This window comes from Protopterus annectens, chromosome 12.part0, assembly GCF_019279795.1.
Source record: "Protopterus annectens isolate FY-2018-M chromosome 12.part0, PAN1.0, whole genome shotgun sequence".
Classification (NCBI taxonomy): domain Eukaryota; kingdom Metazoa; phylum Chordata; order Ceratodontiformes; family Protopteridae; genus Protopterus; species Protopterus annectens.
The window spans coordinates 1417403844-1417431194 of record NC_056746.1 but is presented as its reverse complement, the minus strand read 5'-3'; positions in this window follow the sequence as shown (position 1 = coordinate 1417431194).

The following is a 27351-nucleotide window of genomic DNA, read 5'->3' as shown; positions in this document are numbered from 1 at the left end:
CCTGTCACCAGGAGTGTCCTGGTAAAAATCTTGTGGTTTCTTGAACCACATTTTCCTTCCTTCCTTCCTCCCCTTTGATTCCTGGAAAAGGATCTTTGAGGAGTAGAAAACTGGATCCCTATGGCAGAAAAGGTCTTACCATTTGGTTCACTCCTGGTAAGTGTTTCCTTTACTTTTGGTCCACTTTATGGTCCATTATAGGGAGCATTTATAAAGGTCATCTTAAAGCTTTCTGCAAAATCACAAAGCCACATCTACGGATGATGTTGCATGGTAATACCTATGGCTGGCTGCATTTGCCATACCATCTGCTGCATTAGATAACAGTCTCCAGGCTGCATTTGAGGATGACTGTAGGGTTGACCTGTGTGTATCCACTGTTTTCTAGAAATTTGAAGGTAAGTTACCCGACAGGGAATTTGAAAGCTCCTTGATCAAGTCCCATTGGAATTGTGTCAGGTGTGCAAGATAGTTCAATGCTCAGAGTGCAAATGTCACTGATGCATGTGTCCATTTCCCCAGTACGTCCAATGCTCTCAACTCCCTATTAGGGGAATGAACAGAGGCACTTTCTTCAGGCAGTTACTTTTTTATGGCTGCTGCTACCACAATGGCATCTACAGGGGGACTCTTTGCCCAATGTTTTCTGTCTCTGGGGGCAACTAGACTCTTATCTAGCTTTTTGGAATAGGCTGTGCCACATCAAGTTCCTTTCAAGCCTTCTGAGTGTTGAGGTTAATTAAGGCACCAGGAGGTGGGACCACCCTGGATGTGTAAGGGCTGGAATCAAAAGCTTCGAGAAACACCAACTCATCAGAAGAAGGAGTTTCAGTTCCCCCCCACTGTTTCATCAGTTCCAGAATCTCTTCAAATGAGATTATTGTGATGGTGGACCTTGGAGGGCCTTCTCCATTATCTAAGTCACTCTCCTCAGTAACTGATTCAGGAGATAAGTCAATATGCTTCCACTTGCAAGTCCTGTTCCAGAGAATGTGCATTGGGGCTTCTGAAGGAGACACCTCAGAATCCTACATGAAGATCAAAAAGTGAACGGTCTCAAAGCTAAATGGATCCATCTATACCTGCTAACCAGAATGAGAAGAAGAAGGTATAGCTCAAGGGGGGAAGTCAGGATGGATCTGAGCTCTGTGAATGCACCAGTTTCTTGGACCAGCTGAGGCTGTCTCCACAGCCTTGAAAGATGACTCAACGAATGGAGCCAAGGAAGAACCATATATTATAGCAAAGTCAGTAGCTGTCTCGACTACAAAGGTGGACAGTTCCAAGTAGGACTTTGAAGCTGGGATATCTAGGGATGAAGCCCTGAACAGTAGGGACACCTCCAAAAACATTGTAGTCAACTCTACAGTTGGGACCCTGACTCCGATGCTCTGGCTTTAGGACTCTACTTTACCTGAGTGAATCAGCATCTAGGAAGTGAGAGAAAAAGTGGAAGCTGAAGTATCCAGGACTATAGGATCCAAAGCTGGTATGGTGGGGGTTGGACTCCACATGCGTTGGCTCCAAAAGGGGAGACAGCATTGGAAGTAGTATGGCCAGGGTCTGATCCCTGTCCTCTCTTCAGGGATGGAGCCGAGATGACTCTCAGCTGAATCTGAGTCCTCAGAAACTTCCTCATCATGTGCTCAACATCCAGTTCAGTAAGGTTACTAGTAGACTGACCATACCTCAAAGAAGAAGGCATTGATAGAGCCCTTGATGGAAACTTTTGAAGATCAGGGATTGAAGACTAGGGCTACCTGGCCCAAGAGAAAAGGAAGCTTTTGGGGATGGAGTTCAGATCCTGGAAGCAGTAGGATCTGACTGCCTCAATCATCTCTGTGTCACTGCTGGACAGAGGCACAACAAACTAATGGGCACAGTATTTTTTCATATAAGGGGTGGCGTAAGCCACAAAACTTTGGGCTAGGCTTATAAATGCCTTAGGGCAGATAGCCTAGTATAAACCTATGAACCTACGAACCTATGATATCTTAGGTGCTGGACCCAAAATAGCAGACGGATCTGTAGAACTTTTCTTAGGTTTGTCAAGTCATTCTTCTTGTCTCTTTTCTAACTGTTTGTCCTTTTGTCTGACTTTGTCTTTTACTTTCTCTCTCTTTTCCACTTTTCTTATCAGAGGAAGGAGAACTAGAAGGTGCCTTTGGATCTGAAGACATCTTGGACCCTGTCTGAGGAGGAAAAAGCCCTTTCAAAATTAGTTTCTCTTTCTTCCCTTGGAGAGCCCTTGTGCTGAAGGTAGCACAAATACTGAAAGTAACCTGAGAGTGGGATGGCCCCAAACAGTGCATGCACAGAGAGTGTGGGTCTTGAGGTGGGATTTCATACTCACAGTTGGAACACTTTTTGAATACCATAGACTTTTCCAGCATCATAAGAAACATTTGTATATCTATATTATAGGATCATAGGAAGTTACTAGGCTACTGGCCCTGAGGCCCTTATAAGCCTAGCCAAGAATTTAGCCCATGTTCTGACAAGTCAGCACCTGATGCCCCTGTCCAGCAGGGACACAAGTGGAATCCCAGGGATGTATTTTCTGTTCCCCATCCAGTTATCCAGGTTGAGCATAAAAATGGTTAATGAGGTACTCTGCTTGATGTGGAGATGGAGACTATTCCACAGAAGGGGGAGTGTCTGGGGCACAAATCTGTCCCACCAACAAGTCCTGTTGATGTCACAGACTAGGTTGAGGTTGTGGTTGCAGGTTACTCGAGTGGTGCCTGACTGGCAGATATGAAGCAATCTCATCAAGGTGGGGTCTGAGATTGCTTTGTATGCCAGACAGAGGTCACCTCTGAGGAGTCTGGTCCCTCACAACTGATTGCATGCTTAGGACCTTGTTATTAATGTGATAATTTGTGGGGACATCAATCTTCCCAAAGGGGATGATGATGCATTTTCTGGCATTCAGTTTGAGGCCATGTTTCTGGAACCAGTCATTTGTTTGGGTGAGACCCTCTTGGAGGATGTCCACATCACTAGGGGAATTGATGACAGTGCCCATCTTGCAGTCATCTGCAAACTTGGTCAGGCATAGCCCATTGGTTTTGTTCTGCACCTCAGAAAAGTATATCCCAAACAACAGAGACCCCCAAGATCAATCCCTGGGTTACACTGCTCATTACGGGCTACTGCTTGAGGTAGCTTCCCCTATTTTGACTAGGTGGAGTCTGTCAATGAGCCAGTTTGCTACCCATGTGGTAACATATGGATTGATGCCAGTTGAGAAAGTTTATCTATTTTACGCGAGTTGGAATGTTATTGAAAGCTTTAGCCAGGTCAAGGTAGGTGTGGTGTGCACTGTCTTCTTCTCGTCTATGACTTTGGTGACTGTCTCAAAGAAGTCGACCAAATTTAACAGGCATGACCTACCCTTGACAAAACCAAACTGTGTAGAATCAAGTATTTGCAAGGTTGCCATTGTCCTTGTTAATGAGGTCTATGATCCATTCCATGGCCTTACAGACCAGGCTAGTTAGGCTGATGGGTCTATAATTTCCTGGATAGGTGGACGATCCACCTTTGTGCAAAGGGATGGCAGTGTTTGTCCTCCACTCAGCTGGAATGAAGCTGGTACTCAGGCTTTGGTTGTATAGGGTGCCTAATGATGCAGAAGGTTCCTGTCTGAGTTCATGTAGGACGTAGCCTGGGATGTTTTTGGGTCCCATGGATGCTGTATTTTTTGCCTTTGAGAGGGCAGTGATGGCTTGCTCCTTAGAGATACGGGGAGGGGGGAATGTCCTGAGGATGTCCTGATTTACTGATGGGGGGACAGAGGGGTGAAGTTTTCACTGAACCTCTCTGACAGCAGGTTGGTTATATCTATGTCATTTGTGTATGTGGTGTCCTTGACCACCAGTTCTGAGCAGATATGAGTGCTTCCTTTAAGATTGCGGACATATGTGAAAAAGGTGTTATGATTGTCTTTAGACGATGTGGCTGGTTTGGACTTGAGGTTTGCTTTGGAGGATTTCATTAGTGCTCTTATTTGCTTGTTCAGGCTAATGAGAGATTGCTTCCAATTTGGCACCTTCTTGGTCCTAGACAGCAATTTTCTCCTTTTATTATAGAGTTTATTTATTGCAGATGCCCACCAAACAGGCTTACTCTTCCTTTAGGAAGATAATTTTGTACTGTCAGGTATTCCTGATTCCATGCAGCTATATAAATGCTCGTATAGTAATTTGGTGTAGGTTTGGACATACATGCCAGTTCCTATGGAGGGGGAAGGGGCTGTGAATCTGTTTATACCTTTTCTCAGAAGGTTGTAATCAGCTTTGGAGAATTTATTTTTTTTTACCTCAGCTGGGGATGGGGTGGGGGAGATGGTGAATTCGAAAGTGACAGTTTTGGCGTCAGATCTTACCAGGAAGGATGATACTGTAAGGATGCAGCAATGGTTACTCATATTGGTTAATACCAAGTCCAAGATATTATCACCTCTTGTGGGGGTGGGGGAGGGGGGTGTTGGCCAGGTGGTCCAAGGCATTTGCATTGACAAAGTCAAGGAATCTCTGGGCATTTGTGTTTTGCATGAGTAGTTCTTCCAGTCAATGGTTGGATAATTAAAGTCATCCAGGATCAGGGTAAAGGGGTGAATATTGATAGATTGGAAGAGGTTCAGATAAGAGGAGTCTGCATCTTGAGTCAAAGCTGGGGGCCTGTAGGAAGCTATGATTTAAATAGTGGTCTTGTCAATGGTTAACTGGACCTGAAGTGTCTCCTGTGCGTCATACTGTTTGACCAGCCTGGAGGTTTGTATGTCTTTAATATATATTGCAACTCCACCTCCTTTTGTTTTGCTGCCCACGGTTTGGGGTATGAGTAAACTAGTATGGCTGGAGTGCTCTCCGCAGCTTTGAAACAGGTTTCTGTGACTGCACAAATGTCAGCATCTTTCAGGGTTATGAATGCTTGCAATGAGTGCAGTTTCATGTTTAAACTCCTAGCGTTTAGCAGCATGACCTTTTATTTGTGTTGTGATGAAATGTTCATATTGGTAGTTTTGACCTCATGGCATTGCCAAAAAATGGCACATTGGGGGAGGTAAGAGCCTTTACCAGAAGCCTGAAGCCCAAGGGAGACAGATCCAGGCCATCTCTGGCAAAGCATCATGATCTGTCGATCATGTCTTCCCAGGCTGTCAGGTACTGGATCCCCTTGGAATGACAAAGTTCTATATTTGTAAATATATCTAACTGTCTAAATAACTAGTCATATAAGTTAACATACTACAAACAGTAAAGGTCTTAGAAAAATCTACACTAACCCGATAAACTATGCTAAATAGTAAACAGTAACATTAAAACTATTACTTATCTCTAAGAAATCCTATCTAAAATCTAAATGGAGGAAAACAGCTTCACTTATCGTTGAAACAGGGTGGAGCTCTCGCTCAACATGTCTAGTTAGGCAGGTGGCAAATGAAATCTGCGGTAATTCAGACAGGAGAGGGGGAGTTGTGGGTAGGGGAGGAGTCAGAGCTCTCGGATCCAGTACTGTATAAGGAGCTGTGGTGGGATCTGGCCAGATCTGACAACCCACATGTTGAATCAGACAAAAATAGGCAACATCAGATTCAGTGTTTGAAACTCAATTCACCATTTTTTCCTTATCTATTATAACTCATTTTTTTTACAGAAAACATCTTTATCAAATTATCATGTGTGACACAGACAATCTTACATCTATACAAATGAAAATAAATCATAGCGGCACAATCTCAGCTGCAAACATTATATCTTACAAACTGCCAACACAACTGTAGCTGCAAATATTATATATCACTTTTAATATATCCAGTCATTGTCAGTCAACCATTACAAAGCTCATTCCGATCTTGCCTTCTTTTAAACATCATTCTTCCTCTGCATGTAGTGATCCCACATTTCTCATTTTTTCCTGTGTAATCTACACCTACCCTTTTCTAAAGATCCCAGTTCCATTTGTTTTATCTCTGTTACTTCTCGTAAAGTTTATTTAGACTTTGATTTCTATTTGCTTGTTATTGCTTTTTTGGCAGGCATCATAATCAGACTCAGCAAGGCCTTACTATGTCCAGGCAATTCCAACTCTGTATCATAGCTCAAAAAATCATTTCCCTAGTCACTTCAATTTGCTCACCCAGAATCTCTGACAGAGCAGTCTGCAGGAAATCTTTAAAATCAGCCAACTATTATAACTCATCTTGAGCACTCCTGACATTTTTAACACTTTTGTTAAAAATGTTTCTGTCAAAGTGTGTCTTTGTTTTGGGCCTAGGTGATTCTTAAACAGCCACTGCCATTTCTAACAATGTAGCAGAAGAAAAAGGTATACTATAAGTAATTAGGAGAATTAGGCTGCGGTGGTGAAGCGGTTAGCATTGTCGCCTCACAGCAAGAGGTTCTCCCATTCGATTCTCGGCTGGCGCGCCTTCTCTGTGGAGTCTGCATGTCCTCCCCACGGTCGAGTGACATTAAGGACATGCAGGTAGGTGCACGCATGAATGGGCATGCCTTCTTTGAAGGTTTGACGTTGGGCTGGCAACTTGACACTGTAAAAATCCACTGCCAATCATTAGCGGACGAGAGTTCCGCTGTGGCGACCCCTAACCATGAAAAGCTGAAAGACTTTTTATTTATTAGGGGAAGCCTTTGAAAATGAACAAAGGAAAGAGAAGTGGTTAAAGTGATTCCACTCTGACTGATCATGGGACTAGTCATTGTTTAGCATCTCTGTATCACACAGTATTTGGGATAATGAGAACAAGGAAGCACTAAGATCAGTATATATATATATATATATATATATATATATATATATATATATATATATATATATATCTACGCTGCTCCTGCAGTCCAGTACAAGCCACTCTGACATGCAAAGCAAGTTACAGGACAATTTCATTCAATTATCAACCTGCTGCACATCTAACAAGATACTAATTAAACCTAAGAAAACAAATGTCATGGTCTTCACCTCAGCCAAGAAATTATCCATTATCCCCTCTGTTCCCTTAAAAGATCTTAAAGAAAATATAATAATTTGTCACTGAACAGAGGTATCCATGTCTTCTTCTTGACCCATGTTTCTCTTTTGCCACACATATAGATTTTGTTACTAATAAAGTTCGTGCTTAATTAAATCTATGTTATAAACTCAGTCACTTCTTCTCACCCACTGCTTTTAAGGCCATTACCAAGAATATTTTAATGCCCAAATTGTTATTATGGCCTTCCTTTTGTCTTAATACAGACTGTTGAGAATAAATCTGCAGATTCCTTCCATTATCAGATGCCCAGATGTGCCATTGCCATATGCTAAAAAATTCCAAATGGCTTTTATTGCATCATAGGGCCACTTTTCTTTTAAGTACTTTAATTTACAAGGTTCTAAAGTATGTTCACTGTTCTCTTCTAACAGTTAAACTCCCCTTAAAAGGACAACCCAAATGATCTCAGAAATATACAGAAGAACAGTTTTTGTCTGGTATATTTTCCATTTAAAACCACTGTAAGTGAGAGATCCTTCACTAGACAAGGTTTTAAGTCATTAACCTGCAACTGCTACCATAACAATAGTTAGGTAACTTACCACTCTGTCACAAAAACTACAGAATACGTTTAAGAAACTTTTCTCAACCTCGTGACGTACCCACTCTGGGCCACTAATCAAGGAGCCTAAATCCTCACTATTGGCACTGGAGAGGGATGTTCACTTGGAACAGAAATGGTTTCACCCAGTATTGCCAGATGCAGCTCTCTGCATAAAGCTCAATTTCCCCTAAGAGCACACAGTGAAGACAGTCTGTGGGCTGGGTCCTCTCTCTCTCCTGTTTGTCTTTTCGGCTTTTCCCAGTTAGGGGTCGCCACGGCGGAACTCCGGTCCGCTAATGATTGGCAGTAGATTTTTTTATGGTGCCAAGTTGCCAGCCCGACGCCCAACCTTCAGCGAAGGCACGCCCATTCACGCATGTCTTTTGGAGGCCACTCGACCACGGGGAGGACATGCAGACTCCACACAGAAGGCACTCCAGCCACGAATCAAACAGGAGAAATTCTTGCTGTGAGGCAACAATGCTACTGCTGTACCACCGTGGCTTCCCCAATAAGACTCCATACTGGCAAAGGTGTAGGGTGGAGTCCTCAACAGGGTGTCCAAGCCAAGTCCTCCGGCACCCTCTCTGTGGAACCAGTGCTTCATCTCTCTGCTCCAGCCAGCTCACACACACACACACACACACACACACACACACACACACACACACACACACACACACACACACACACACACACACACACCTGGGAAAGGCTGGCACAGATTTACTAGCTACGACCCCTTCTGCCAAGACTATAAGGTAGTGACTCTACCACCAGACCCTCCAAAGCAAGCTACTCTAAGGCTCTTGCAAGGGTACCCAATTATACTAAGTGAAATTAATATTAATACAAATGGTAGTGTTTGGCCAATACTGTAAGGCTTTCATGAGTGGCCAGAGCTGTCACCAAACATGTATATATATATATATATATATATATATATATATATATATATATATATATATAAAACAGATTAATATATTCTCTAAAAGACCAGCCAGAATGAAAAGTTTAAATATATTTAATAGTAAATAATAAAATAACCTGAAAATACTAAATATCTGTTTATAATAAACACCAAAGTTTTAATCACAGAAAGTATTAAAAATAACACTGGTGGACAGCTTTACACAGTTACAGGAAAAACAATACTTAATTAATCTCACTATATTTTCATGACTAATCTAAAGAATAATTATTCCCTGGTTACTTACTAGTGCAGGGCAAAATGAAGAAGGTGAAGGGTTCTTCCTTGTCAGGATACAAAAACAGATTGCTATAAGACTTTAGTCTCACCTAGTATTAAAATATCATTTTTAGTGATGGATTACAGAATGAAATCACATACATCTGGTCTTTTGACTTCTAGTTCCCATGCTTCCTCCCTTGGCTAGAAGCTGTCAGGATTTAGCACATATGTGTCAGTAATACCCACACAGGGAGCCTTCTTAAGATCTGCTGCAGCTCCTGGAAGTCATAAAACAATTTCAAACCTCCATCCTTCCAGAGTAGCAATTAGTTCACCCCAAAGACAATGCAGGAAGCTTCCTAGTACAGACATTTTGTCTCTGGCTGCATTGAGAAAAGTAATATACAGTCTTTATGGCTTAAGTCAGGTAATTTCATTTCAAGCTATTTTTAAAATTTGAGATTAACCTCTTCTCTTCCAATATCCTCTGTTAAACATATACATTTAAAAAAGTTGCAATAATGCATGTATATTTCTTTTTCTGTTCAGTAGGGCACACTGTTGGTACATTTGTAACACAAGCAGCTTTACAAATGAATTTTACAATGCAAGCATCTGCGCAAATCAGTTTGATATACGAATGACATATAATTCTTTACACATCCAGTGGCATAGCTGCCAATACCTTACATCGTCACAAACCTCATAGTATGACATTTTACGTGCATAGTTCATTTGTATTTATGAGTGTTTTTTATGTGTTATATGCATGACTACACTGTATTTTATGCACAGCATGGCTTGTATTTGTATATTTTTTCCTTCCTTGTACTTATCTCAATGCATTCTGACTGTTTTATCTTAGTCTTACCCTAGCTGCATTGAATCTTACCATTACATACTGAATTGTGCCATTTACTCGTCTGTATGTGATAATGTTGATTTGCAAAATCCCAATGCATTTTCTGCTCTTTGAGCTTGGTTCATGACTGAAAAGAGTCAGTATACTATTACACTTCCTGGTGAACAAATAGTTATAAATAAAATAAGTAAATAAGATACAAGATACAATGGAGTATGATGGAGCAACTCAACAAGTTAATGCTGAGGGAAATGACAAAGTGGGCTGAGAAAATAACTTCTAAAAATTAATGCATGGAAATGACAGGAGAAGGTGTGAAGCAAGGAGAAGAAGCCTTGACTGTTATGATGCTGGGCTTTATGCAGCCAAATGCTTTTTCATCCTTGTTTTATTAGCTGAGTTACAAAAAGGCTAAGCTAAAAATCTGGAGTAACACTTTTTAAAATATATTCTGAAGCTTTTGACTTTTTGAAAAGTGAAGTTTTCAATGCCAGTTTCACTTTCTAGTACAATGTAACTTTAACAGCTGTTATGTTCTTAAACCTGGCTGAACTGAGTTTTATAACATAAATAGAGCTACCTTTATGAAAAGCTTTAAAAGAGTTGTAGCTTTCTTTGTTCATAAGGTAATATCTTAACCATTTTATTAATCATATGAGATAGATTTTTACTGAAAAAAATGTCATGGTGTACATTACAGTTTGTGAGTACTGGCACAACTTGAATAATCTGCAGTATCCTTTATGTATATTCCTTATGTGTATCTTTTGTAAACTTTGACTAGCATGTGTGTCTTGGCATCTTAAAATGGAAAAACACACAGGTGTGTCCTGAAAAAGTCAAATTCCTTTACGGTAAGCTAAATCAGTTTTGACAAGCTAAATCATCTAATGAATTGTTTGCATTTCATTTTCATGTGCATTTCATTAGGAATTGTCATCATAATGAAGAACAGCGAGAAACTATTTTTAGAATTATTTATTTTTTTGCCTGGAAATAGCAGTCGTCGTTTGACTATTAGTTGAAAGCTGTAGTGTAGGAAGCTTGCACTGCTTTAGGGAATCTAACATCTGAAATTACATTGATTAGTACGAACAGTGGTAAAAAGAAACATATAGCCATAGCCATTTGACTGTTTGTGAGCTAGGGTGGGGATTCCTTTTCTCAAATTTAGGAAGTTTCACATGTTTTATAAAGAGTTGTTTTGTATTGTTTTGCATTGTATTGTGGAAGTAAGGTTACTGACCTCTTAGAAAGCTACACTGCTTTGTCAGAGCCAGTCATTATGGAACTCATGTTCAAGGCATGTGCTCGATACATATTTTCATATACCATGAATCTCAGACACTGACTGTGTACGTGTGGAACCATTGTTTGAGTGTTTGCATTACCAGTCAAAACAGTGGAATACATATTTTCAGAATGTATTGGCCAGAAGAGCTGCAATTATGGGGGGGGGTATAATGTTGTAAAAGAGTTAGCACCAGCATTCAGTTGGACTAGTTAGCTTATTAATCTCCTTCTGTTTGTGATACGACAAATGTCAAAAACTATCTCCAGGCTCTGTGGCACAGTGGAATGAAGCCGTCCATAACTGTGACCTAGATGACAACCCTATTTATATATAAAATTATTATCCCTCATACATGTATTGCCTACCACAGCACTCTCCCATATGTAATTCCAGCATATTATACTAACTCAGCTGTTTCAGTAAAATGCAGTCTATCGAAACTAATATTTTGATTGCAATAAAGAAGTCATAACCCTTCTACTAAAATGTATTCTGCTGATCTTGACTCCCAACTTTTACAACTGATTTTTTTTCTATATGCATAAAAACTGAATTATGGCTGTCTAATACTTTTGTAAATTCTGTCATTATTTTGAGCCGGCTTCCTCACCAAAACAGCTATTTTAGTCATACATTTATCCACCACATTTTCTATGAAATAATACTATTTTGTCTCTTCTGGGCAATTCACGTTATAATTTTATCCCAGTGATCTCAGACATTTTGTTTTGAAAGCAGGTATCCCTTGAAGGGTATTTTTTTCTAAGCACTAAAAGGTCTCTATTGTACACCCCCTTGTGTGATTTTTGTTACAAACTGTTGTAACCTTTGTTGTTCTTCACTGAGTTGACACTAACTTCTGCCTGCCTTACTCTGGATATTCTTTTACAAACTCCCTGTGTTAAGGGATAATGGCATCATACTAAAAGCTAGTTAGGTTTCTTCCAACACATGAAGTAATTCTGACAGTCTTCTTTGCTGCTTTCAAACAATATTCTGCATTCTTATTTTCTGTTGTGGCTCCTTTTCCACACATGCTGCTGTTGTTTCCCCTCCTCCTGTGTATTGTTTTTCTTTTGTTCAGCTCTCCTATATTCATTATTTTACTTAGAACTGAAGTTGCCAGTTTTTATACCATTCTACCCAATATATCAGATATATTCGTATCCTTTCTATACAATTTTGTGTATTAATTCTGTTGTAAAACCTTGTGTCATAAGTTAAAAAAGGTACACTTTTAGTTTAATGACTTCCTTTCTTTCCAGAGTCAACTCCATCCCATTTGTATTGACTATGACCATGCTAACTAGAACTATGAACACTAAAATGTGGTAAAGAAAAAAAAACAGCACAAATGCAATCATAAGAAGAAGACAGGAACAAACCACATATGATGAAACTGCAAAAGACTGCCCTAATACTAACCAATATGGTGTCCCATTTATTACTTCACATTCTTCTGAGGGGATGGAAATTTCATATGTCCATCTGCATCTTGTTGTTTAGTCAGTGTTTTACTTATGTTGACAGACCCTAAGTCGTTCCCCGGCATTCATGAAGCTCAGCGCAAGGCCGGCGTTAGGCTTGCGCTGAACGTGCGGTGAGAGGATGGCGCAGTAGCACCAAATACATAGTAATGAAGTCATGCTGCCGACACAGCCATGTGCACAGGAAAGGAGCATGAGTGCATAGGGCGTGTCGAAGTGCCGCACGAGGCATGGCAATGGCAGCTGTCGATGTGCAACCTAAACTGCTTGCATATAACAGGTTGCAAGATAGTAACCAAGTCAGTGTCCCTGGAGACTGAAATGTATGCAAAGCATGCAAGAAAGTACCTGCGAACACAAAGTGACGAAGCAAACAGAAATGCACAGTAGGGAATAATGGGCCCCTATCCCACGAACAAATGACATGGAAGACCATGTGGCCGTAGTCCAACGCAGTGTATATAGCCATACCAAGTGGAAGTGAAACACATCATATGTTAGCAATCCACCAGTAGGTACATCCAGCCCAATGGTGAGGGTCACCAGCTGACCCATAATGTGAGGAAGAGTACACAGCTGGGCAGATGTGTCCATAACAAAATACATGAGAAATGTAGATATCTAGCGACCGTACATCCGAATTATACCCCACAAGGCATGTAATAGTCACATACAAAAGGTATGTCTGTATTTCACATACCAAATGTGATAGGAAATAGAATAAGCATGTAAACGAAACAGAAGGAGCATGCAAACAGCCACAACAATAAGGACACATGTAGGCTGAAAGGAACAGTATTATCCGTACCATTGACTAGGATTACCACTTTTCCCACTTAGTGAGTGACAGTCCCTCTTTGGGCAGTTGTGTCCCGACAAAAACCTGTAACAATGGCAAATGTCCTGAGATTATAGGACAAAATTATTCCCTATACGTTATGTAATAGTTGCATTAAACAGGTTCTCTGTATCTAAATTACATAAATGTTATAAGAAACAGAATAAGCAACTGAACTGCTACAAGAATAAGCTTTTATATAGGCAAGACGTCTAAGTTCTATCCTGTGTACTGCTGTGGGTATGTGTCGGCCTGTAAAATGTGATGTGTATACCAAAAATGTCCCACTTTGGCCAATTGAAAAGGTGGCAACCCTACCGTCGACTGTGGGGAGGTGTTGTCCACTACAGTCAGATATGTGTATGGAATATATCCCATCCTGGACATAGGAAAAGGTGGCATCCTACCAATGAGTACAACAGGCCGCCAAAATCCAGAAGTCAGCGGTACAAGCCAAACTTGTCAGGATGTGTCACAGTCGAACGGGTAGTACCCGGGTATACCAAACATGTAATGAAAGAGAAGTATGGGCATGTACCTATGTGTGTGAGGTATAGCATGTGGAAAGCAAACATGGCAGGGTAGTCCACACAACCATACAGGTACCAGACACGTGTGGGGTATTCAGTATGTCACTCTGGCCGTGTCATGGGCCAACAACCAAAGCACAGATGTATGGGGTGTGAGGAATGTGTGTGTGTGGGGTGGATGGGTAATGGTACAATCCTCCAAGGTGATACTGTGTCGTATGCAGAATAGGTGAACCGGAGGTGTATGAGGGAGCAGCGGGTGAAGCTGTAAGAAACACAAACACATGTATAATCAGCTGCAATACAACCAGACAGGCCATACTGTAGAACACAATCCCACAAACAGATGAATATTGAAATGTGCGATAAAAATGTATAGATATGTCACCAGCACATACCCACAGATTGATCCTGATGGAACTGGCCATAACAAATGCAACACACCTGGATGGAACTGGCCATAACAAATGCAACACACCTGGATGCATAATGGACTACACAGCATCCCCTCCACATGACACAACCAGCTCCCGTCCCTGAACGTCCACCAAATCCAGCTGTACTAGGTCCACTGGTGTGGTGCAGCCACAGCTACACATAGTGACCACTACGCATATGTAGTAGGTAGTGTCACCCTAAGCAGTTGCAGGATTGCACACGACCTCAGCACATTTTCGTAACTGCAAAACGATGTTCGGTATACCTCTTGTTGTGGACCGGTACAATTCTTGGATATCCCTCATGGGATACGTAACTTGTGTAAACATTAGAATGGAAGACACAAAGTCCAGTCCTGTAGATATCTGGATAGAGGTTGGAATGTGCATTAGAGGTGTATGACACTGTCCAGCCCTAAGTGGTCATGCATAACCTACTACCCAGGATCAAACACTTGCCCGTGACGCACGTGTCCCGACACAAATAAGCGGAAATGTATTGCACACATTGGCATAGTGGCAAATGGTACAAGGGTGATGAAGGCACTGACGTAAACAGGATAATCCTGATCTACTGTGTGAGGGACACTTAATGTGTGTGTAGGTGTGACCGACCATACCTGTCAACCTCTGACAGCAAGATATCTGGACAAAGCCGTGAATAAATGTATACCTGTCAGCCTCTGAGAGCAAGATATCTGGACAAAGCCATGAATAAAAGTGGGACATAGGCCCAAAAGTATGGACAATTTGTAAAAAAAGTGAGAAAGTTGATAGAATAACAGTCTGTACATTGGCATTATTTTCCTGAAGTGTATGAAGTCTGAAACTCAAGTGTCTGTCATTATGTTCTGACTTCAGTCTTTAATGACTAGCTACTGATTTGCCAGAAAACAACAGTGTATTACAGAGATCCATACATATTTACAGTAACAAACCTTCACATTTGTTTACTGTACCACTGCATACCTGTAGTTAATTCATGTCCAAAATAATAATCCTCGTATGAATGCATACAGGAAATAGTCAAATGTGAATGGGAACACCCCTCACCGTGGATTATGTATTGTAACCACCCCCACCCATATTATGTATTGCCAACATAAAAAGCTGCTGACAGGTGCCAAAAGACCTGTGTCTGTAAACACAGGTAAACCTCTATAAAATGGACAAATGCTGTCCATGTGCTTCATCTGACATTTGAACTCAGTCAGGGCAGTTTCGTTCACCAGGCGGACAAGCCTAAACCCAGATCACCACAGGAACACCCTGACAATCAAAGACTTGTATGTGCCAGGACTATAAGCCTTGGTGTTCTGCATATCCTTGGAGTGATTAAATATGCAGCTTGGGTCCAGAGCAGTAGGGAATAGGGAATGTGTAATATGTAGTACCGTGTTTTTCCCAGCAGGAGAATGGATGCCTCTGTTGTAAGTGAAGCGGTGAGGCGTATGTTAATGTAGCTATGTACTATGGGTATGCATACAAATGAGTCAGAACACAAATAGTATAGTGGTGACAGCATCCGGCCAACGTGAATGCAGTCCCGGGTCAACTACAACTTCAGCACATATGAGTTAATGAATGCGTGTGTGCTGTAAAGACATTTAAATATGTAAAGGTGAACGTGTGTTTTGCATATGTCCGTTAACCGGATTACAGATATTGTACTGGTACCGTCACAATTAAGAAAGCCCACGTAAGCACAAAGACTTACTAAACATATGTAACCCACAATAAGGATATGCAAGTGTGCCTGTGCGTGTGTAATCCACTCACAGCATAGCAAATGAATGCTGTTTTCTACACGTTTATTTATATATCTATATACGGATATATATATTTGTGTATAGATATATATCCACAAACTTAAACTAAATATATGAAATAAAGAATGTACAGACATATGTATATATGTGTATATATATATATATATATATATATATATATATATATATATATATATATATATATATATATATATATATATATATATATATACATACACACACACACACACACACACACACACACACACACACACACACACACACACACACACACACACAAAATTACATTAATCGATATAAACATAACAAACACAGAAACATTTGTCCTTGTAGATATAAAACATGTATATAAAAAGGCTGCACATCATAGCTGTTATGGATAGACATACAGACATGCAAGAAAGGTAAATACACTGCTGCTTTCCAAACCATTGCCCGGAAAGTATCAGTGTGGCAAATCTGCAAGTTTGACTATTTAAACATGGATATAGGCGTCCTTTGCAGGATTCCAAAAAGTGTTGTCTAGCAGCAACAGTCACTAATTATCGACACTAAGGAAGTCACATTGGCAGCTACAATATAGCTGTACATGCAGTAGTAGCTTGTGCAAGGGTAATAACACATGGGTTGACAGAATGTATGACATATGTCCCGATACGCGGAGAGTGGATAGTGCTTAGAAGTATCTTCATACTTTATTATCTCTCACATTAAATATGTCTTATGACTACTGTGGAGGGGTGTCAGGTATGGGAATCATGGGTATGCAAGAATGGGCCTAGGTTCACAGGTGTTGGTAGGCACAGATTTATTGGGTCTGCCCCATGGGAGTGATTAATATTCCTATGTGGGTATAGCACACACCTATACCTTCCAAACAGGAAAAACCCATCTGCTGGATATTGTGTAAACCATTGTGGGAAGACGTAGGGACTTATATCAGTGTCATGTAAGTGATTATCATGGACATACATGAGTACAAATAAGATGGTAACCATACCTCTCAACCTTTCAGAATAAGACAGCTGGACAAAGGCATATTTAAATAAGTACAAATAGGGGCTATGTTAAATATTCCTCTGACAAAGTTAGAGCGTTGATAGAATAATGGATAATTCATTAGTATGAATGTTTTGAGGGTTATTAGTTTTAAACTACTAATGTCTGTCATTATTATCTAACCTCACAGTCCTTAATGACCTGCCACTAATTTACCAGAAAGGCACAATAATAACAAAGAAGGAACAACATTATAAGTCTAAGTTCAGGACATTTAACCAACACGTGTACAGTTGAGAGGTATCAAGGTAACCCTGTTCTAAATAAATGTACAGAACTAGTGATATCAGGTGGACAGGTGTGAAGAAAGACGGGATGACAAATGACAAAACATGTACAAGTCAAAAGCATGTCCCTCGATAAATGTGAATGAATACTTATGCCCTGTGATAGTAAAAGTGGAAGGTTAATAGTGTCCCTCAGGGTGTTATGCAGTGTCCCCGATACAGTGTCCAGTCTCCCACATTCGCATGTGAGTTCTGTCACTGATGGACATCGCAAATACTGGCGAACACATAAGGTAGATGATAGCATAATATGTTTTGATTAGCACCTGTTGGCTTTTGTGAGGAACACAACACTCTTGGCGGGTGTGTCCTGCAAAAGGAATGTAATGGCATCTGGCCTGTGATTTGTTCTTGTGTGCAGTGGTGTAATACAATGATGTATCTTGTATCAGAAACAGATACATGTGATAGGAAACAGTATTATCGACTATACTACTCCAAGAAAACTCTGGAGGTATGAAAAGTGTTGAAGTAGTCAGTTCAGTATTGACCGCAGGTATGTGTTGACATGTCATATTTCACAGCTGTATAAATAGTACCTGTAGGGCTGTCACCATTACAAATGATGAAGATGGGAGATGCTTTGTAGAAATGTCAGACATAGCAGGTCAAACCATACCTACAGCCATGCATACTCCACAAATAGACATATTAGCACACATCAAAGCTTAGGCCAGGGGTCATGTAGCCTTGGCCAGCATGTATGAGTAGAGGAAGTGTAGAACAAGGCAAGATGTCTACCGAGCTATTCAGCAATATCCTGTAGGGGCGTGTAAGACAGCCCCTAAACTGAACACTGCACGGACAATGTTAGGATATGCAAATTACCCCATTTGTAGGTGAAAGCTAGGCAAATGATGTAAATCTGCGATACATGTAACAGTAAGCTGTCCGTGCAAGAGTAGAGTTATGTACAGAAATGTACTCGGATGTTAACCGAGTTACGTTCTGCAAGTAGCTAAATGGAGCAATGTCAGCTGCAAATAAAGGATGAATACAGTTGAAGAAGCATGCCAATGGCCAAATATAAGGCCAGTGGCATATTTCTCCATTGTAAATTAATAAAACTCTATTTGTCCTCCCCCGATCTCCGGTGTGTAAGCATAGCGCAGTGGCGCAAAAATGTGCTGCGCTTTTAAAATAAGAGAAATATTTAAAATACACATAGACGTTGTAATTATCATTAACAGTTAGTTCGCCATGCAGATGAATGGCAAGCTGAAGACAAGATGGCTACTGAGTACTGGTTGCTGTGTGTAGAAGCGCTCTGTCAGAGATGTAACCAAGCATTAGTAGGCAATCCGATGCAATTGAGGCTGAGGATAGTGAATCACAATTTGTCATGCCATTTGGGCCAAGCCACTACAGTGGAAGAGTAGGTTAAGGGGACTATCAGAGTAGAAGATAGGTGACATCATGAGTGTGTATGTATAATCATGAGTGTGTATGTATAAAACACTGTAATCCTGTTGGAGCAATGTGTCACATATTTGCTGTCAGTTACTCATCAGTGGAAGAGGCGTGTTATGATCTGTCCTAGGTACAGTCAGGAAACTGATGGTGTACGCCATGGATATCACTGAAGTTTCATGCAAACCTGCTGACAGCGTGTTCCCGCCTGTGCGCACCTTTAAGCCCGAGTAAGCATGTGTGCGTGCATCAGCCCGTTGAAGAATGAGTAATCTAGTGTAAGCATGTTGAAGCACGTGTAATGTCGTGTAAGCCAGTGTACACGTTTGTAAGCATGTATAAATCTGTACTACACACATCATACACGTACTGCATACTCTGAAACACATGCTGCCAATACTACACACGTCAGTCAAATGACACATGGATGGATAATAAATCATCAGAATCAACAGTGCTGTAAACTATACTACATTGATGGTCATAGCTGCAATGCATCATGCCTGCTTACATACACCTAGAAGGATATCACACTTTGTGTTAACTACATTTTAACATTAATACAGTGCTATAAAGCCACCCTGAGCATCAGCACCATGTTAGTCTTTTCCTGCATCTATGTTACACATTACAGGTGGTGGCACAGGTGTCATCATATGCACAGGGTATGGTGTTTCCTTTTCAGAGCCTGTCACTGAGCCATCCAAGCAACATGTAAGTATGTGTGTGTGTGAGGGACAACAGTGTTTGCATGGCCCAATGTTGATGCAATGTATGTGTGTATGTGTTAGCCCTAGCTGTTTGTTTCATGTGTGTGTCTGCATGTACACAGTTTCTGCATGTGTCATGCATATACAGGAGGTTGTGGGACAGTCACAGACCGTACCTGCCAGGCTGTAGAGATCGCCATTACTGGCCATGGACACCCCTGCATGCATTCAACAATATTCCAGTCCTGCACCTGTCAATGTATACACATACATTCTTGGGATCTGTATCACAACCTGTGGATAAATGGGAGTCAGTAATGTTAACCTGATTTGCATAGTTGTGTCAGGTAATACATAGTCATATGAGCCATACTCATCCTACAAAGTAACAACCACTGCTGACTGTTGCTGAGATGTGCACACAACTGTTTAAAGGTGCTGTACTATCATTGTTGTCAATGTCCCTTGTAATAACCAGCAACAGAATAACTGGTCACTACACAACTATAACCCAGGATCACTACAGCACACAGTATGTGCACTATCAGAGAGCCATATCAGATTTACATACATCAAAAGTGTTCACGTACAGATAATGCAGTACATTCAATAGTGCTAATATCCACATACATATCAATATCTATCTACATTACATCTATAGAAATAGAAATACTCACACACACACTTGGCAGGGTTGAGATCAGAACACAGACCTAACTACCTTATCACACTACAGCATTATGCATGTACAGAACGTGTTACCATGATTACTAGATGACAGCATTCACACAAGCATATGTCCAGCTTGCTGGCATCAGCATCAAAGGCAAAGACACAGTACGGATTCTACGGAGAGTGAATAGTGTAAAAGCAATGTACTGTTCACATGCAGCGGGAAACTCTCACACACACATACACATGTGGCAGGATGGGGATTAGAACACAGACCTAACTACCTTATCACACTACAGCACTATGCATTTACAGAACGTGCTACCAAGAGTACTGAACACAGCACTCCCAGAGGCATACTTCTAGGTGGGTGACATCGTCCTTAAAGGCAAAGACGCCGATAGGGAATGTATGTGGTGTGAGGCATCTAAAAGCATTACCATGTCCCCAGGCAGATTGGTAACACACACACACGCACACACAAATGCACACACTTGGCAGAGCAGGGAGTCGAACATACACCTAACTACCTTATCACACTACAGCAATACGCATTTACAGAATGCGCTACCGAAATTACTGAACACAGCATTCCCACAGGCATACTTATAGGTGGGTGACATCATCCGAGACATCTAAAAGCACACACAAATGCACACACTTGGCAGAGCTGGGAGTTGAACATGCACCTAACTACCTTCTTACACTACAGCAATACGCATTTACAGAATGTGCTACCAAGATTACTGAATACAGCACTCCCAGAGGCATACTTCTAGGTGGGTGACATCATCCTTAAAGGCAAAGATGCCAATAGGGAATGTATGTGGTGTGAGGTGTCTAAAAGCATTACCGTGTCCCCAGGCAGCTGGTAACACACACACGCACACACACACTTGGCAGAGTTGGGAGTCGAACATACACCTAACTACCTTATCACACTACAGCAATGCACATTTACAGAACGCTACCAAGATTACTGAACCCAGAGGCATACTTTAGGTGGGTGACATCATCCTTAAAGGCAAAGATGGTCCCCAGGCAGCTGGTAACACACACTTGGCAGAGCTGGGAGTCAAACATACACCTAACTACCTTATCACACTGCAGCAATACGCATTTACAGAATGCGCTACCGAGATTACTGAACACAGCACTCCCAGAGGCATACTTCTAGGTGGGTGACATCTTCCGCAAAGGCAAGGACGCCGATAGGGAATGTATAGAGAGTGAGCAGTCTGAAAGCATATTACTGTCCCAAGATAGACGTCGACAAACACATGGCAGTTGTGTGATTGGGGCAAATAATATCTATGAAGCACCACGACAACACTACATAGATATGGGACACGCCACAGACAGTACACCCTGCAAGGCAGTCAACCAGTGTGTTCAATGTCGGCATCCATCGTGACGTTATAAATGGACATCTGTTGCCTGGATGTCCACCATCACTATACAGGATGTCAATGGCCATGCCCATACACAGAGGCACAAGGTGTCACTGGCCATGCCCACACGCTTAGCATCACACGTCCGTTTGGAATATACTGCATGTCCATCTACACAATGGCGTACTGGGCATGCTCACACACTTAGCAGTTGCAAAGGGCCATCTTGCATGCACACGGATTCTAAACACGTAAGGGTGCAGTTTGGAATGTACTGTGTGTTCAACTACACAACAGCATACTGGGCATGCTCACACACTTAGCAGTTGCAAAGGGCCGTCTTGCATGCACACAGATACTAAACATGGAAGGGCACAGTATGGTATTACTGTCCCCACGTACATGATGGCCACTCACATGTATTGACCAGTACACACAGGAGCCATCACAGATGTCTCAGGTGCAGATCAGAGGTACACACCGCAGTCTACAATGTAGCCATCAGACACCACCATGTCGTTGGACCAGCAATACATCAACACAACACCATGTGATGCATGACCAGTGGACTCTGCATAGGTGTACAGCAACTGTGCAGACTACACATGTACCGGCAGTGTTCCATCATGTGTTATGCATTGCAATGATACCACTGTACATAACCAGGTTGGCTCTACACATAACAGGGGCCCTGGGTCTTACACAGCTGTGACAGATGATTGTCACTGTACACCAACGAACACACATGTTCAGATATGTCATACATGTAATTGCAGTGGATATGTGCATGGACCACACACACAACACATGTGTACATAGCATAGCTTTTGCTGTCCTCCATGCAGACAAGTGGCTACAGCAATCATACTCACGCAAATGGGAGGTGGGTCCATGGCTGTTGAATACCAACAGTACATGAGGTAGCAATGTTGACCGAGTACACATTCCCTCTGTACTAGTTACCCATGACACCCATCATATCATACAACAGTCCATGTGTTATGTATGTCAACACACATGTCCACCGATTGTAATGCATACAAACATGGCTACATGACAGGCATGTAGGACCAACACACATGTACAAACTGTAGTGTGCATGCAGCTGCCATGCATGTGCAGTAGCTGATGTAAGTAACTCATCTGTGCCAAACTACAACATGCAGTTGCAATGCAGCCCCATCATTGACACCTGTATATGGTGACATACTGACAGTACGGTAGGATGTACATTAGGTATGGATGGATGTGTGTACATAAAGTGGTGATCCACCTGTGTAGATGGATGTTCACCAGGTATGGCTCACAGGTGTGTCACATGCCATCATACCATTACATGTGCAAACAGTACGCTATGTTACTGTTACCTGACGGTGAAGACATAATACCTACACAGCGGTCAGGTGTTACCGACTGTATGTCACTCAACACCTGTAACACTTACATCCTCCTGTGTGCATATAGCAGCACAATTGCCAGACATAGCGTTGGTACACATAATGCGGCCAATACTGCTGCATGTCTGTCAGACGTATCATCACATAGCAGGTGTATCATTCACAGTACTGCCATGTGTGTTTGCATGTGTGACCATATATGCCACATATGGTGGGGAATACATCCCAATTGTGACACACCCCTGTACACTGTTGTAGACATCTGCACATACTACAGTGTGGAAAACATGACGTAGGCAGGTGTGGTGTGTGTATCACACACATCAGCTATCCATATATGTATGACAGTTGTGGTCTCCACAGTGTGTGTGTGTGTGTGTGTGTGTGTGTGTGTGTGTGTGTGTGTGTGTGTGTGTGTGTGTGTGTGTGTATGTATGGCTGTCTGGTGCATGGAGTGTGGGTGTATGCTACTATATGGAACACACAGGATCCCAACCCCTCATGGTAATGAAGTCAACTACCCTGTTGATGCCATTGGTCTCAGCCGTACTGGCTACCTGTACATGTCCCTTCTCTGTGTCGCGTCGTGTGGGTGCACAGTACTGTGAGGGGATGACCACATAGGCAAGTGTCCTCACCTCAACACTATGGGGTGTGCGTTATAGTGTTGTCGACCCCGTGAGTGTGGGCATGTTCCTGTACTGTGACAGGGTATTACTGCAACACAGTGAGGCCTCATGCTATTAGGTGGCCTCTAACGTTATCATTGTCCAGACTGCTGTGTACAACCCCTGCACCATGTCAACATACCTGTGATGTGACCTGGTATGGATGTCACGTCTCTAGCCACTGTAGCCTATTACACTGCACACAGGCTGCTGGATCAGTATATGTGTGGACATCTGTGGTATGTTAGACTTTCCAGCTGTCCGGTTGAGGCTACATATAGCATGCTGAGATTGCCATACGTGCCTGTGAGTACTCCACAGTTACACATGGGAGACTGCAAACACTGCTACCTGTAGACACATGCAAGTAGACCATAAGGATGGAACCTGGGCATCATTACCAACATGCTGTTACTGTTGTTACTGAGACACATACTGTGAACATATAACAATGCATGCTACACCTGTACTACATGGTTGTGCACGTATAACAATGCATGCTACACCTGTACTTCATGGTATGTCTGGTGCGTGTCAACAGTACACAACCAATGTAAAATACACATCTCTCACCATTCTTTCACAACTAATGTAATATACACTTCCCTCACTAGTCGTGCACAACTAATGTAATATACACATCTCACTATTCTGTTCACCCTGTGCATCAGACCATTTGAGCATGTCCCTGCATCGATGGTGTGGATGACAGGGATGTGGCACAGGCTTCATCATATGCACAGGGTGATATTGTGTGGCAGGGGCGTAGGCTGCACCAATGACATCATGTGTGTGGGTAAGGGCCGGTGATATGAATGGACATGTTTGTTCAGTATGCATGTGGGTGTTGTGGTGCCCTACAGATGTGTTTGCTGTGTTTGCTGTGTGCGTGTATGCATGCACACAGTTCTGCCTTTTTTGAGGCCTACACAGGGGTATTATTGACAGCTGCAGATTGTACAGACCAGGTTGTACAGCTCACTGTGTCCGGCCACAGCCACGTGACCTGTGCCTGCCAGGGGTTGCACGGGCACTACCAGGCAGAGGTACAGATTGTCTACTGTCTGACGACACATGTCCACTGGAACCGTGTCCCCACTGGGAATGTTCAGGGCCACATCCACTTGGCCTGCTGTGTCCTGGTGTGGACAGCGCAGCACCAGCTGCACTGCTACTGCTACCGGCACTATGGGAGCAGGCATGTGAGGTGGCATGCTCATGTCAACCTGCACTAGGTGGTATAGCTGGCCTACGTCCACGTGGCCTATGCCTCACTCCTACCAGATGTTCCAGCACAGACAGCTCACACTCACGGATTGCCATGCCACGGTCAAGGATTCCGACCATGTCACCCAATCACCTGTCCAGAACATCAGCAATCTGCTGTTGAGCATTTGCCAATGCCTGGATGTTGTCATTTAGGGTACAGATAGTAGCCCTCTGCAGCCTCTGCCCTTCTCTGTTCTGCTGTTCAGCACATGCCTGTGCTGCCATTACAGTCTGGAACATGCATCTTGTGATACTAGCTGCTGCGCTCTGTCCTGCAGGTGCATGTCTGCCAGAGGTCCTCCTACGAGCAGCACCGGCCACATGCCTGTGTGGCACATCTGCAGACATTACACTGACAACATGGTGTGGAGACACACCTTCTGTAGCCACCACATGTTCCTGTTCCACGCTAACAGATGCTGACTGTCCTTCCTCTATGGCCACTGATGATGCAGTATGTGTTGGCAGCAGAACTATGTGCGGGGAAGAGGGGGGCATAGCTGGGATGGCAACCGTTGGCACAGATTCAGTCTTGACAACCCAGCCTGTATCTCATGCATATGTTCATCACTGCTAGTATCTGTGGTGACACTAACATCAGATGGACCGCAGGAGGGTAACGCACCTACATCACCTGTGCATGCAAATAAAGGCTCTAAATTACAATAGACACAGACACACACACAGACACTCACACACACACACACACACACACACACACACACACACACACACACACACACACACACACACACACACACACACACAGATACACACGCACACAGACACACACCATGCATGTGATTTGACAGACGGCATGCAGCATGCCTGTGATACAGCTGACGGCATGCAGCTCAGACATTAATAGTGTTAGTAAGCATACCCCCTGGGGTGCACAATACAGCAAGCAGGTGTCATATCAGTAGCCATGCAGTTCACACAATCATGGTACCATGCATGCATCCCCGTGATACACCATGTGGACCAGAACAGGATAACAGTACACATGGCTGACGTGACCTTGACATGTAATCTGCTGACGTGTGCATTAACATGCATACATGTCTGACACAATGGTGTCCTGAAGTGTACAGCATTGTAATGGCTATCACATTGCGGTGTTGTCTGTATGCCCTACAGATAGAATGCATGTTTAGCAAATGTGCATGTGCATGGAAGGGTAGTATGAGCCGTCTACATTGCTCTACAGTGTGAAGTACAGACACTGTGCCATTGCATGGCATCATGAGGCATCTATATTGCTATACAGTACATAATATGTACACATTGCATAGCCATAACTGCATGCATACCCATGACATAACTGTGGATTGTGACCCACGATGCTGAGGTGTGTACACACCAAACCATGCTGTCATGTGACAGGTCACTGGAGGACCTACAGATGACACCCCTGCACAACAACTACAAAGTCTTAGCTGCCTGGCAACCATGTCCACACATAGTGGACTTGTCAATTCACCATGTCCAACATGACATTGCTGTACCACACACATGAGGTGCATAGCTAAAGGTGATGTCCTATAGCAGCAAGGGAAATGTACAGTATCTGTGGCCTGATGTGGTGTCAATGTCTGTGGAAGATGTAGAGGTAAAATCGCAAAGTCCAGAGCATGTACAGGAGCAAATAGGCAGTCCACCAATGCGTAAATAAGTAATGCAATTCCAAAATACCAGAACGAACTCATAAACTGGTACTAGTATAAAAACACCTTTTATTCGAACAACTAGTAAGCACTTTCACCCTGAGGCTTCATCAGACTACAAATCAGCAAAATCTTCTTGTCCTTATAAAGGGAGGAATGCAACTAATTAAACAATTAAACTCATAAAATCATTAAATACAATTAAACATTTAAAACAATAAGCATACACATCTAAAACAATGTATGTGCATACATAAAAACACTTTCATGATAAATAGTGATACCTTACACAAATAAAATCAATTCAAAGACTAAACCAAAACATTATGTTTAGGTTTGAATAGTCTTCTCTTACGTAAAAATGGATGTAAGCATACTTTGTCATTCAATCCTGGTGGTTTATCCGCTCTACAGTGGATAATCCAATGCATTTCACATTCCTCAGTATAGTTAGTTAAATTATCCCCTCTACCACTAGGTGCAATGCTTTGCATGACAAAAAACTTAAAATTATGTAACGGCCCATATTGTTTATAATGTTTGGCCAAAGCATTTTGTTCAGAACCAACCCTAATATGGTAAACATGCTCCCTGATGCGTTCTCGTAACTGACGATTCATTTTACCTATATAGAATGATGTGCATTTTACACATCTAGCAAGGTAAACCACATTTTCACTTCGACAATTAGTTTGGGTTTTAAAATAATAGCTATAACCTGTACTAGGATGTTGAAACACATTGTCAGTGTCAATATATTGACATTGCCTACATGAATTACAAGGAA